This window comes from Acomys minous (genome assembly GCF_964271855.1).
Source record: "Acomys minous genome assembly, chromosome: 6".
Classification (NCBI taxonomy): Eukaryota; Metazoa; Chordata; class Mammalia; order Rodentia; family Muridae; genus Acomys; species Acomys minous.
The window spans coordinates 11710020-11725140 of NC_140487.1; positions in this window are offsets into that span (position 1 = coordinate 11710020).

Below are 15121 nucleotides of genomic sequence, written 5' to 3' on the forward strand. Positions count from 1 at the left end.
AAATTAATGGACCCAATATACTCTAACACTACCAAATGCAATTTAAAAATTTTATCTATCTATCTATCTATCTATCTATCTATCTATCTATCTATCTATTTATCTCCTATTATCTGTCATCTATCTATGTTTCAATATCTGTCTGTCTATCTATCTATCTATCTATCTATCTATCTATCTATCTATCTATTTATCTATCTATCTGCGAAAGGATCTCAGAGTGTTTTCCTGGAAATTATTTTGTAGCTTACTTTGAGGTTGACCTCAGGCTCCTGGAGATCTTTCTGTCTCTGAAGTTTGGGATGTCCATGCATGTGCCACCATGCCCAGATTATTTTATCATTTTAAAAAATGTTTTCATTCATTGTGCACAGCTGGGATGTAGTATAGAGATCCAACCTCTGTGAGGACTGAGAGATATGAATTTTCTCATGCTATATTACATGTGAGGATTTCTCCACTACAGGCAATGCTTCTTCTAAAACACTTTTTCCAATTTTGACTTGAAATTATCCTTTACAAGTTTGCCCCTCTGATAAACCTATGCTCATGTTGAGGGAGAATAGAAATGAAGAAGTGTGTAGGCCTAGAAACATTATAAGAAACATTGCATATTTTGTTCCTTTTTTTCCCCAAGACAAAGTTTCTCTCTGTAGCCTTGGCTCTCCTGGACTCTTCATAGATCAGGCTAGCCTTGAGCTCACAGTGATCCACCTGTCTTTGCCTACTCAGTTGCCAGGATGAAAGGTGTGTGTTACCTTACCCAGCTGCATATTTTCTTAATAATATACTATATTTAAAATAGGTCTATGGGCAATTAGCAAAGCATCATTATTGATGATGCTATGACCTTCCTGCTTTTGCTTTCCTTGAGAAGTTGACTGAATCTGTAGGCAGTTATGTGACATCTAGCTAGTATATTCGGTCCTGCTCTTTTGTTGCTGCTACAAGCAACAATGCTAGGCTTCTACTATAACACTGCAGAAACAGGCCTGACTTTGAGTTCTGTGTTTGTAACTCTTGGCTTTTATCACTGTTTTTCAAGCTTCATTTAGCTTGTCCTAACTCCAGAGCTCATCATTGCTATAATAGTTTTGGAAAAATTAATTCTAGCCATGCACTTATTCAGTAAATATGTATAATGGAAAGAAGAAACACATTAACTCTGGTCCCACTTTGAGGCCTGGTGAACAACAAAATATGCAATGAAAACTTCCACTTGTAAAATGCCCATTCACCTCTGGAAATCTACACTTCATGGTGGCATTGCTGTGAGTGGTTGCTGCTGAACTCTTGATAATTGCTTATGATGACACAATGCACATGTGTGTTCCACCTCTGGTGATTTGGAAACAGAAAAGCAAAAGAGCAATTCATTGAGGAAGTTACTGTCAATTATACCCCAAAGGTTTAATGGTCTGCATGGGAAACTTTAATAAGGCATCAAAGATTAAAGAGCTGAGAAATTGACATTTAAGGGTGAAACTCGGTATATTTTAGAAGTTGCTTCCTGGCAGCCATGTGGTCTAAGGCAGGCTTGGGCTGTATTTTGTTTGGCTTTGGTGTTTTAAAAATAACATATACTTGACTGTCTTTAAGCATGGCTCTGTCCTCTGGTTCTCTACTTTCCCCAGTCCTCTTACCTGCCATACACACTGTGTTTGAATAATTTATGATCTAGAAGTTGTTTATATTTAGGTAGCATTACATTTAGATAACAGCTATGAAAAGAAAGGAAGAAAGAAAGAGAAGAAAAAGAAAGAAAGAAAGAAAGAGAAAAAGAAGAAACAATGGCACTGTAGTAATGTAACACAGAATCTGGAGTTAAGATACTTGAACACTGACTGGAAAGTCTGGAGAGCAGGCTCAGAAGTCAAGAGTAATACTCTTTTTGCAGAAGACACAGGTTTGTTTCATTTTCCTCTCCTTTCTATTATTGAAAATGGACTTTTTTCCACACAATATATTCTGACTTTTGCTTCCACTTTCACAACTCTGAGATTCCCCCTATCATCCCTCCCATTTAAAGACTAAAAATAAAACAAAGCAAAACAAACCAGAATAGGACACAACGAACACACAGAAGAAAAACAGCCAAAGGAAAAGCACAAGATACACATGTTCATATATACAGGGATACCCTAAGAATATATAATATATACAGAAATATCTGTAAGGTTAAAAAAGAATGCTCTGTCAAAACTTTATGAGTGGAAGAACATCCAAAGATACCCTTGAATTTGTTTTGTGTTAATCATCTACTGCTGGGCATGTGACCCGCACTTAAGATTGGTTTGTATCCCCCAAGAAGACTGCAGTGCATAGAACTGATTTTTCACTTGTGAATGCTTATCAATTGGACATAGCTTCTGAGTTTAGAATGGGGGCTTGTGTCTCCTTCTTCTCTCAGTGCTGGGACTCCATCTGGTACAGATCCATGCAGGCCCTGTGCATGCTTCCAGTGCCTGTGAATTTGTGTATGTGTCAGTCTTGCCATGTTTATATTACCATGTTTCTGTGATGTTTTCAACCCCATTTGACTGTTACACTTTTTCTGCCTCCTCTTCCTCAGTGTTCTCTGAGCCCTGTGGGGAGAGATTTGATGGACAGACATCTCATTTAAAGCTGAGTGTTCCGAGATCTCTCACTGTCTGTATATTGTCCTGGTGAGAGTCTCTGTACTTGCTCCTGTTTACTGCAGGAGGAAGCTTCTCTGATGATGGCTGAGCAGAAACTGATCTGTGAGTATAGTAGAATCTCTTTATGAGTCATTTTATGGCTATGTTCCCCTAGGTCCCTGACTTGTCTGTTTCCCTGGTTCTTGGCCACTCAGACAGCTCCTGGCATGGTTTCTATCTCAGGAAATGGGCCTTAGACCCACTCTGATATTGGTTGTTCCTACACATGCTAAACAAAGGTAGAATGTAGATCTCAAACAAGATAGAGTATGATGATTATCTGTGGCCTGGAGAAGTGGCTCAGCGGTTAAGAGCACGCATAGCTCTTTCAGAGGGCCAGAGTTCAGTTCTCAGCATCCACACCTAGTAGCTTAATATCTTCTGTAACTCCAGCTGCACAGAATCCCACTCCTTCTCCTGTGTGCACATACAGAGGAACACACTCATAAACATCATTTTAAGAAATAATACTTTTATTGTTTTGTTTTAAAAAGTTTGTTTCTTGAATTACTTAATGTCATGTGAATTCCACAAGAGATCCACTTAACTTTCACACTTCTTACACCTCTGGCCTTTTAGGATGCTGCTCTGTATTTGTTTGGGCCTGTAGTTTTCAACTAGGCTGCACAGGAATCATTAGTAGAGATCTCATATATGCTGCCAACTCCAGTCACTACCCCACTACTTCTAAGGTGGTTGAGTAAGCTGAACTACAAATGATTTTGTTGTACTTCAAATTCTTTGATTGGGTTCACTGAGCCAAGACTGAGAATCCTGACTTTACTGCTATTCTTTAGAATTATTGAATTGTGAACTGTAGCCTTAATCTATTTTGCAATGAACAGACCAGCTATCACTAGTTATTTCCTTTTTCTAATCAGTGTTTCTCAAACTGTGGTATTATATGTATCACTTGCAAATGATGGTTGACTAAAGGCCTCTCAAAGATGCTATGGGTCCAAAAATCAGTGAATATTTTATTTTACATAGTAAAGAGAGTAGAAAGTTTTGTGATGCAGGCAAAATTCTTGAAAGGACATTTTCTTGGACCATCTGGGTAAGTTTAAGGTAAGCACAGGGTCTTAATTAGAGAGATGCCCTGGAGTTCTCTTAAGGACAGAGATGTAAAAGCAGATACAGATTCGAGTGGAAAGAAGAGACTGTTGGCTTCAAAGATGGAGCGAGAAGCTTATAAGCCCAGGAATACAGATGGCTTAAAGCCTATAGAAAGGAATGGAGGGAGGAAGGGAGGAAGGGAGGAAGGGAGGAAGAAGGAATGAATGGAGGGAGGAAGAAAGGAAGAAAGGAGGGAGGAAGGAAGGAAGAAGAGAAGGAGGAAGGAAGGAAGGGAGGAAGGAAAGAAGAAAGAAAGGAAGGAAGGAAGGAAGGAAGAAGCAAAGGAGGAAAAAGGGAGGAAGGGAGAAAGCAAGGAAGGAAGGAGGAAAGGAAGAAGGAAGGTAGGGAGGAAGAAATGGAGGGAGGGAGGAAGGAAGGAAGGAAGGAAGGAAGGAAGGAAGCAATGTAGTTTTTGGCTCAGCAGTAATTTTTAACCACTTTACCATTGTATTTATATCTGAACAGCATCCCCAAAACTACGATAATAAATTAATGCCTTTTAAACAACTGTATGGAAAATATTGTATTATTGTTCAGAAATAAGTATTCCTAAGATCAATTAAAAATTACTATCATATATGGTCTTCTCTGATTTATTAATCAAGATAACGTGATGGGGTAGGGCCCAGTTACCTTCTATTTGACTCTGAAACACGGTGAAACTTAAGACCTCCTGTATGCATGATCATGGCTGTTGAATCAGTGTTTCTTCCCCCAAAATGCACAGCTCCAATTATTGTGCAGTAGAAAATAAGTACAAATACTCAACTGTTTTCTGGTTATAAAGGGTTCATATTATAAAATGGATTTGAAATAATCCCATATAGAAGAAATTTTAAGTGAAGGGTGATTTGGAAGAAGATTCTCACTGTCCAGGATGATTGCTGGTCTTGTCAAAATGTCTGTTTTAAGACAGTTACTATCTTTAGTCAGAAAATTCCTTATTTGAACATTTAATGATTAACATCACTACCACCATTCTGTCATGAGATATTTGAAGAAGGGAAAATGGGAAGTCAACATAAGACCCCAGAGTTCACATTCTATTAAGTTCTTGTATTATTTGTGGGAAAAATAAAAACCTTGATTAAAGTGCTCTCAGGGTGGGGGACCATATGCAACCTGTAGATATGGAAATAGTCTGCTACTTCGACTCCTTAATGAGAATTTTAACAAGCTCTACAGCTGTTCCCTAAAACATACTTGATTTCACTGTGCGTTGAAACTGCCAGGTAGTGTGCACTTGGCATGAAGGCTAGGTGTGAGGAGCAGTAAAGAAACCACATATTATTATCCTCAAGGTCTCTGATGCACTGAGTGATGAACTTCCTGACACTGTGACATTGTGTGGTGACTAGTTCAGCTACTATAACTTCACCAGTCCTCCAGTCCTTGAAACTGCCTATAAACTGTTCATTTGACCCATCTGGGTACTCTACATTTGTCACTTGAACCTAAGGACCATCTTCTGAAAATATTGAAGTCACTTATGCGTCTGTTATTTATAGCACGATCTGTAATTTCTTCGTCAAACTGCTTAACTACATTTTATCACTCCTTTAAAAATATGGTGTGAGGCTCGAAAGTTCAGGGAAGTATAACAATCAGTTGAGAAATACTCACCAGACAAGCGATCATACACTCGTGTGTCACCTGACGTGCAGTGAGGACGCTGATGAATGAGCAGGGATTTAAATGGTAATTATCATTCATCATTATAATAGACTTATTAATTCATAAATTCTTGGTAAGCCAATTTTCCATAAAAAGGTTAATAATAAAAGTGGAAAAGAAAAAAAATAGCCTCAGTGTGATAAAAAATGTAAGAGCTAAAATATCTTTGTGCCACATATCCCTCCTAATTATCCAGCAGTTTTGTATTAAAATGTTTCTTAATATAGGACTATATCTCAGTTTTCTGAAAGAAAAAATAGTAATGTTTATTGTATTATTTACCTGTTTACCCTCCTCCGTTTAAACAGGTATAAATATAACTTCTGAACTGGGATATTTGAATGGCTTGATTTATCCTAAATAAACTGAGATCCTTTCCAACCATGAATCTTATTTTCAGTAAATAGCAAGGTTTGAGGTTGCACTAAACTGAGAATGGTATTTGGCGTAGTAGCAATAGTGCATGTCTGTGACACACCAGATCAAGGAGCATAATTAGGTCTGCATTAGCCAATCAGCTGTGATGAAAAAAATTCAGTAATGCCAACAAAAGGGTATTTTAAATGAACATTATGTCTGTTATTAATGCTGTAAGAGGTAACATGACACAAAGAAATACCTGCAGAAGAAAAACAAAACAAAAATCAGCTTTAAACATGATCAGTATACAGCATCTTCTAATGATAAAGCTTTATAAAATTAACTTTAAGAAAGTACTTAAGCTATCATCTTAAATAGTTAGTATTGATTATATTCAGGAAGTAGGATGATATTTTTCCATAAATTTTACTATGAGTTTGGGATAAGAGAATTACAATGCCATGATTGAGAAACTTTTAGTGTAGTTTTGGTCTTAGCATAAATATTGCATAATAAGTGAGTCCGACTGAACCAAATAGCAAGCAAAGTAACCAAATTTAAGTTTAGTCAACTGCAGAGTCAGACATAAAATTTCCCCACACAAACTTTCATTTAAAAAATTTCAGATCTCTTGGATATAAATCATATAACACTTTCCCCATTGAATTGGCTATAAAGTCCACACTATTACAAAGCTGATGAGGCAAAGATAACAATAGCACATCTATAGACATGTGTATTTTATACAGGATTTCAGGCAACAAATAATTATGAATTTTTAATTCCCCATTATATACACATACATTTTAATAACCTAGAGAGGTCCAGATCTTCAAGCTGGAGGCAGATGACATGCTGTTAACCTCAGGGACTGGTGTTTTGTTTAAATAATAGCTTTATAATTAGAACCACATTGCTGACAAATGCTTGGCAAATACAGCTTCTAAAGTTTCATACACTTTGGAAAGAAACAAGGGAACATCTACCAAAAACTTATACTAGCCAAAAATACTAAGGAATAGACAGAGTCTGATTGGTGGATGATAGATTCATTTGTTTGCTGTCTCTCCTGGAGCGTTTGAGTTCTGGGGTGCTTGCTCACATCTGGCTTGTCTCCCTGTTTATGCTCCTAAACCTAATAACGGGATGGCATATCAGACTACAACGTGTAAGCTTCTCGGTATTCTGAGAAGACGTGCAAAAACTTTGATAGCTTGCCCTACTGAAATCAAATGGATAAGGCTAATTTGTCAAGTCAATTAGGCTAACTCATTAGGTTAATTTATTAAGCCATCATTGTTTTCGCTTCATATAATGCTTTCTTCATCAAGTAAATAACAAGCCTTTTGAAACAGATAGATAACATTGCAGGTGATTCTTTTACAGGAAAAGCGCATCAAACATGATTCTCTCTCTGCCTAGAGTTTCCCCTGCCTTCTTCTACAGTACTGCACATGGCTTCAAATGACTGGTTAGAGATACAAAGGTTACTTAGCTATGAAAATCTGTAGTGATGCATACACAGCATGGAATGAAGTAGTGATCATTCATAAATTCCAGCTGTAAGAGAATCACAATACTATTTACAGCACTAATGTGATATTCATTGTCTCTATGTTACTTTCATTGAGACAGTGTTTCATGTAGTCTGCGTTGGTTTGAAACTATGTAGCTGAGACTGGCCTTACACTGTTGACCCTCCTGCCTTCACCTACCCAGCCAGTGTCCAGATTACAGGCATACATGGCCACTGTCAATACAATATGTAAGTTCTTTTCTTATGAAATCAACAGATTTATGTGTGGGGATAAAATACCTCACCATGAAAGTAATTTTGCTCTAAACAGGACTCAATAGACTTGAAACCATCCAGTTTTAAAATGTCCCTACATACAATACAGAAAGTTTATTGCTAATGTTGATGATAGAACTGTGTGTATCTTTACCTCAAACTCAGGGTATTAACCATGCAGTCTTCTGATTACATAAACATAAAATTCATAATTTACAATGTTTCCAATATGAACAGGAACTTTTTCTTTCTCGTTGCAACCCACAATTTTGTTTGCTGCCTAATATATATTTTCTCAGTAGAGTGCTCAAGTGATTTATTTTCTCATTTGTTCAAGAAAGATAAAGTTTGGCGTTTTGTTTTGCTTTGCTTTGCTTTGTTCTGCTGGTAGAGAGTTAACAGAAGCACTTATCAAGAGAGGCCCCAGATATGCCTTAGAAGCAAAATCCCCAGGATCATCTCTGGAGAGTCTGAAGCATACCATTGTGATTGGCGTGAGGCGATGCAAGAAATAAAAACTGCACAGCATGACTGCCTGCACACTCTGTTGTATTTGTCCCATCTGTAACTCATTCTTTGTTTCTCAAAGTTTTTCTAACATCCCACACACCTCTGAAAAACTGGCAGATGATACAGTTGGATCTATTTTTATGACCCTGTGGTCTCACTCTATTCAATATTTGGAGGGAAATACCAACTCTCATGCTGACTCCTTTCATTAAGTGTATTTCTTTAAATCCACATGCTCTGAAAACTGAGAACTTTATATTTATCTAGCTAGTCAATCTAGTGAAGAAGATACCTAATCTCCTAGCACTTAACAGCCAGGCACCCCATCAGTTTCCCTGGAAAACAAGGCCATGCTTATTGTGTTAACAATTAAACACTGTTTGGGGTGGATTCCTGCTCATCAGCTAGCACTGTTCATGAACTCAACTGTTGAGGTACGTAGCCTCCAACAGTTCTTACCCTAGGTTATTTCTCTCCATTTTGGCTTGAGAGTACACATGCATAAGCAAAGCCACAATATTCTTTCCATTCTGGAATTTTACTATCTTCTTGGAGTAACAAAGGTATGACCCTCCGAAGGAAGATCAGACTTTTAGGATAAAGGAAATCTCTATGTGGATAGGAATGAGGTCCTGCTCAAACTATGGCACCAGCCAAGGACAATACATGGACTAAACTTCGAACTCCTACCCAGATCTACTCAATGAGCAAACCTGTTTTTCCTTATACTGCTTTCCCCTCAGCCTATACTTACATCTATTGCAAGATGCTATTAAATTTATTTGAAACTTATATCACCATCATAATATATAATTACAGTTGAATACATTATAATTTTCAACAGTATTTAAACATTTCCATGAAGGAGCATTTTTCATTTTTTTCTGCCTACACAGAACACTTCTGTTTTTCTGTTGGATGACACTCTTAAAACACACGTACACAGCACATTTAGCATAGCGATGGAATGTAAAATTCTGCCACTGAAGAGTATATTGTACAATTAAGTCTCAGTAGTGTGAGTGAGTTATTTACAAAGAACAATTCTGAGATGAAAATTTTTGTATTAAAATCTTCAGACTAAAATATTTGCTCCATGAGGGCAAAAATTTATCCTTCGTTTTTTCAGCCATTTCCTCAGTAGCTACGCCTAGCAGAATAGACACACAATAATTATTTTCTAACCAAAAAAGAAAAATGCCACTGATTGTAAAATAGTATAGAATAACTTTGAAACTATTACTCAAATTTACCATTTACTGTTCACAAAAAATGTAGAATTTTGACGTAAAAACAATATAAATTTTTAGCAAGATCTATGTAAATCTTTCTTCTCAAATTTTTTAAAACACAGTTTGTTTAACTTGGGAAGTGGAAATTCATGAAGAATTTCTGTCTGTAGGTGATGTCTTCTTGTATATGGCACATGTATGTATAACTATGTATGTATGTATAAATATGTATATAATAGTTGGGATGTTTGAATGATGGCTATCAATGAGTTGCTGAGTTCACATCTCCCCACCCCATCTTTGTGGACCTGAAGATTCAGTTTTCTGAAGAAGTCCCTGGAACTCACAAAATTGTGTACTGGCATTATCTGTGCATACCTCTCCATGGCTGACCACTCTCTTTGCTATATTGACATTAAATATTTTGGATACTATTCTGTCTTTCTTATCAGAATTGTCATAGTCTCTTCGATTCTTTTCCTGTTTCATGTGATAAAAAACCTTAAGAGAGAAATGCTTTATTTTGACTCAGTTCAATGTTATACTCTGAAGCAACTGGTCACATCATATCTCTATAATCAAGAACAGAGAGTGATGTATGCTTTTAGCTGCCCAGCTCCCAGCCTTTGTTTATAGAGTTCACAATCCTACCCAGAAAATGGTGTCATGCGAAGTGGATGGGTTTTCCTACCTCAACTAATTCAATCAGGAGAATTCCCTACGGTCTTGCCCAGAGACCCATCTCCGAGGTGGTTGTAGATCCCCTCAGGCTGGGAGTTAGGACCAACCATCCCAGATAGCAAAGTAATCACATGTGCATAATGTCTTAGGAATTTAGAACGCATTATTCTGACATTAATTTTTTTTTTTAAAATTTCCCAGGTTTAAAAAATCTGCTCCATACAGACAGGAACTTGTCTTTTGAGTACAGTGCCATAACCTTAGTGGCTATGCTGAACACGGTAGGGACATATCAAGTACTTACTACGCAAATTAGTAAACTGAGGGAGGATTCATTTAAAACCTTGTTACCATTACAGGAATTAGTGGAAAATATTAATAAGTGTCTACAGCACAAAACAAGGTGAATGTAATGGATAGCACTTACGAAAGATCTACTGTGCTTTAATATCGGAGTCAGAATACCAGAACGGGAGAGATTAGCAGCGTGTCGTGTCTGTGGTGGTTAACTATACCTAGGTGGAAGACAGCTTAGCTTAACAAAGATAAGAAGGAGCCAGCAGAGGGAGGGGAGGAACCGAGGATGTGTGGCCAGCTTTGGGGCTGGCCTGTGTGGGTTTCCAGGTCAGCAAGTGTAGGCATGCAGGCATGAAGGGGGCACCTAGGTGGGCACACATATTGATCACATGCAAATGGATCAGCTAATGGCCTTATTTACGTCAGGCATCAATCTAGCCGGTAAGCTGAAGTAGTGAGTGGATTCAGACAGTGCAAAAGCAGGGAAGTAAAACAAAGAGAAGCTCATTAGTGTTATTCGGTCAAGATAGTGCTTCAGTATAGAATGTTGTCAGAGTCAGAGCAACACAGGAAGCTAAGAGAGCAAAGGGCCTGGGTTCATTCTTCACTTGTTCTGTTGACCCTATTAAGACAACCAGAATTAGTCAGTCCCCACATGAATCTCAGATTTAAAAAAAAAAAATTGAGTCAATGACTCACTGCCTTTCAAAAAAGCCATCCCTCCCCTGATTTCTTCTTTTGAATCCCTGAACTTTTGACTCTATAACTTTTTCTTTCTCTCTTCTTTTTTTTTCCCTTTATAAATCTACTCCCTTTGTTCATACTTTCTTCTTCCCAGACCTTGGCTCTATTTTACATATTTTCCAACTTTATTTTAAATATTCTTCAGCTTTCTCTGTCACTTCCCCTACCCCACATGTACTCTTGGTCCTGCAGCCTTGGCAGGTCTCAGGTGTTGGCAAATGTGTCTTCCCTGTAATGAACAATCTTGATTCTAGCCACAACATGAGAAGCCAGACAAGCACTTCTGGCCACCTCACTGAGCAAAGGTTCAGAAACGTTTATAAAATCACTCAACAAACACGAGGATTAAAGGCAAGATAGTAAAATAAAGTATAATAGAGATAGATGGAGGCCAAACCTCACTGTATAGGCTACACCAACCCTGATAGCAGCTGATCAAGGCTGTCACTCAAGGGATAATTTTGAGCTCAAATTGACTATTATTTCAATGGGATCTGAAAAGTTTGGACCTTCAATCTGTTGAGACTGCAAATGATGATTATTAGAAACTCTTCTTTGTCACTGATTCAGGGTCACCTGTCCCCTAAGTTAGACATACAGATGTGTGCATGTGTGCACACACATGCATGAGAGAGAGGGAGGGAGAGAGAGAGACAGAGAGAGAGAGAGAGAGAGAGAGGAGAATACAATCATATTTCAAAAACCCACAGACATGAACATGAAATAGATGGGTGGATGTGGAAATAGATGAACAACTTTATGAAGATATATAGATGACAGATAGATAGATGGATAAATACATGATAGATAGATAGATAGATAGATAGATAGATAGATGAGAGCAAAAGGGCCAACATCCTGAGACTAGATAGTTATTTTTAGAAATCATGCAGAAATAACTCATGTTCATAAACTTCCTGCCACATACATAGGAAAAGGAAAATAGATAACAGTATTAGAATATAATACTGGCTTAGTCATTTGTGGCAACAAGAGAATTAACATGAAGAAGTTTTAATAATAAGTACTAAATGTATATAGCTATAACATGAAACTAATTTGTAATTTATATATGTTGAATGCTTCAGTCCTTTATCAATACAATTTTGACATCACTTATAACGAACTTCTTTAAAATACAATGGCCCTTGTTGGGTGTTGGGAGAGGTTTTAATCATATTGTCAGTCAATGAGTGTTTCAAAATTCCTCAAGTGTCTAGTTTTCACTCTCTACTTTTTGAGAGAAAACTATGTGATTAATGCCTTTGACTCTCAAAAAGCATGAAAGAATTAATGGAATCTTTATTACAAATACTGATTCCAAATTTACACATAGATGAGAGAAAGTGTATGTAGGTTTGCTTAGTTTACCTTTTTTGCATGGCAATAAATGCTTTTAGTAGCTATAATACTCATTTATAAAGTAAATGTGGATTTAATTAATAACTTGTACTAGTCTACCAAATTCTTGTTTTTAAAACACTGGGTTCACAAAATAAGCTAGTTTAAAGGCTAACTAAAGAAAAAGAGACTGGGTACTTCCTTCAGTAAGAAATACATGTGGGTAGAATTTGAGCTAGTAAGATTTTTCTCTGTGGAATACAAAAATATAACTGAGCACATATTTTAAAACATACACAATGGAAGAAATCAAACTAAATGTGTGTGTTTAACCTCTTCAACTTTCCAAATATTGGATGCAATAAGATTAAGGATGACAGTCAAGTAGCCAAGTCAGAGTTTCTATTTGCATGTTATTTTTATCCTTCTCTCTTCAGGATCTAAATGAAAACAGATGAATCCTTCATGAAGTATAATACACACACACACACACACACACACACACACACACACACACACACATCCATTTCAACAAAAGTTTTTAAATGTTTGGATATATAAATAGTTGATAATTAAACCATCTGTGTGGATAAGTTAAGCAATGTCTGTTAATAATTGGCCAATTTTAGTGTTTGTCTTTAATTTTTTCATATCCATATTCTTTCAGATTAAAAAAACATACACTCAAAGAAAATAAGCAACTGGGACACTTAGATATTATATTTTCTACTTATATTTCACTCATCTACTTTTTATTTAATGGAGCAATTTCTTTAAGATCAGAGACAAGGTTGCAAATAGTAGCTTATGTGTTTTATCACAGCATTCAGGAAGCAGGTCGTGTGGATTTCTGGGAGTTTGAGGCCAGCTTGGCTGGCATAGTGAGGTCCCGGCCAGCATGGCTGCACTGTGAAAGGTTGTCTTAAAACACAAAAAGAAAATTAGAGACACATGTCATATCTATGTCCTCTTATTTGTGCTAAATAGCCAAGAATATTACATTTAATTCTTAATTGCCTTGATTCTCAGGAAAATATTTGCAAAACTAATATACATTATAGAAGTTTGTATTATGCCACTGTTTTATTTTTGTTTATATTGGGTAACAAAGAAATAATGGGTATATTCCAGCATCTACATACATTAGATCTTCATCTGGTCAGTGCCATTGGCTCTGTCACACCATTTAACATTTTTTCTTCTTTCTTTAGAATTTTTGTTCAGTAGGTTTCATTATTAAGTTAACTGTTATCAACATAAAGGATTTACAAATTATTTCATTAATAACTAATTGCATTTTACATGACTTGCTAAAAAACCCACTTTGTAGGATATCTCCTGTGATGAACAACCAAACAACATCATGAAATATAATATTCTTGGTAAGCTTTCAAAACATCATAAAAATCATACAAATATCATCAATTAATTTATTAACACTTTGTGTGTAGGTGTATTGTTTTGCTCCTATGTGTAAGAACTTTCTTATTTCTGTAAGAATTTTGAGTATTTCATAATAATGATCACAATGTACAAAGGAAGGCATATTCCTACATCACATGTACACGCATACACATACACACTTATTTAGTATTGTATTGTTTCCTTTAGGGGATACTTTAAAATGCCAATCTGACATATTTCTAAAAGTGAGAAATGGCAGTTATAATTTGTGAAGATTGACAAGCAAGACAAATACAATGGCATTAAACCAATGAGTCAGTCATCAGAAGAGTTGACAGCTTTAAGATTTGGAATTCCTATGGGCACAAAGGTTTGGAGAACAATTGTTATCCTACCATGATACCATAAAAGTGAATCTATGAGCACCGAAACTAGTGGAGATGGCAATGGTTAGCAAAATATAATTGATGAGCTGACTAGTTTTCAGGAGAGAAAGTAATCTACATAAATAAAAAACAACAACCTCAAATCGAAGGCTATGTGCAAATTCCTCCTTTTTATATTAAACACTATTGTAAAGTGTGGTTAAATCTTTGTGTACTTTGCTTTTATATTTTAGCCTCAATCATATCATAATATAACAAGACACAGGGCTTTTGTGCATGCCTAGATGAGAATAATACAGGAGAAAGTATAATTTATAAGACTCTTTCTGAGTCACTTTTCTACTAATGTGAAAATACATTATGGCCAACATAATTTATAAAAGGAAACTTTAATTGGGGCATACTTTCAGAGGTGAGGCCATAGCCAGCATGCAGGCATCATGGCAGCAGCCACACAGGCATGGCACTGCAGCTAAAAGCTTACATCCCATTCTTCAAGCAGGAGGCAGAAAGAGGGAGCCTGGTGTAAACTTTTGAAACCTTAAAGTACTCACCAGTGACACACTTCCTGAATTCTTCAAAAGACAGTTCCAAGCACCAGCACCAAACATATGAGCCAATGGGGATCATTCTAAATACTAATAAAACTGAGATTTGCTACCTTGAAAACTAACTGTTTGCTGTTTTATACTAATAAGTGAATCTCTTCCAATAATCGTGTCTTTTTTCCAGTCAAAGAAATTTATCTATTTATTTATTTATTTATTTATTTATTTACCTATTTCTTCATTATCAATTTGATGAAGAGCTAAATCTTCTTTTATATTAATAGGAACTTTAATGAATGTGGGTGATCCTGTGCTTGAGGCACAAGTGTTCAGGATTAAGATGTCATCTTGGTGTGTT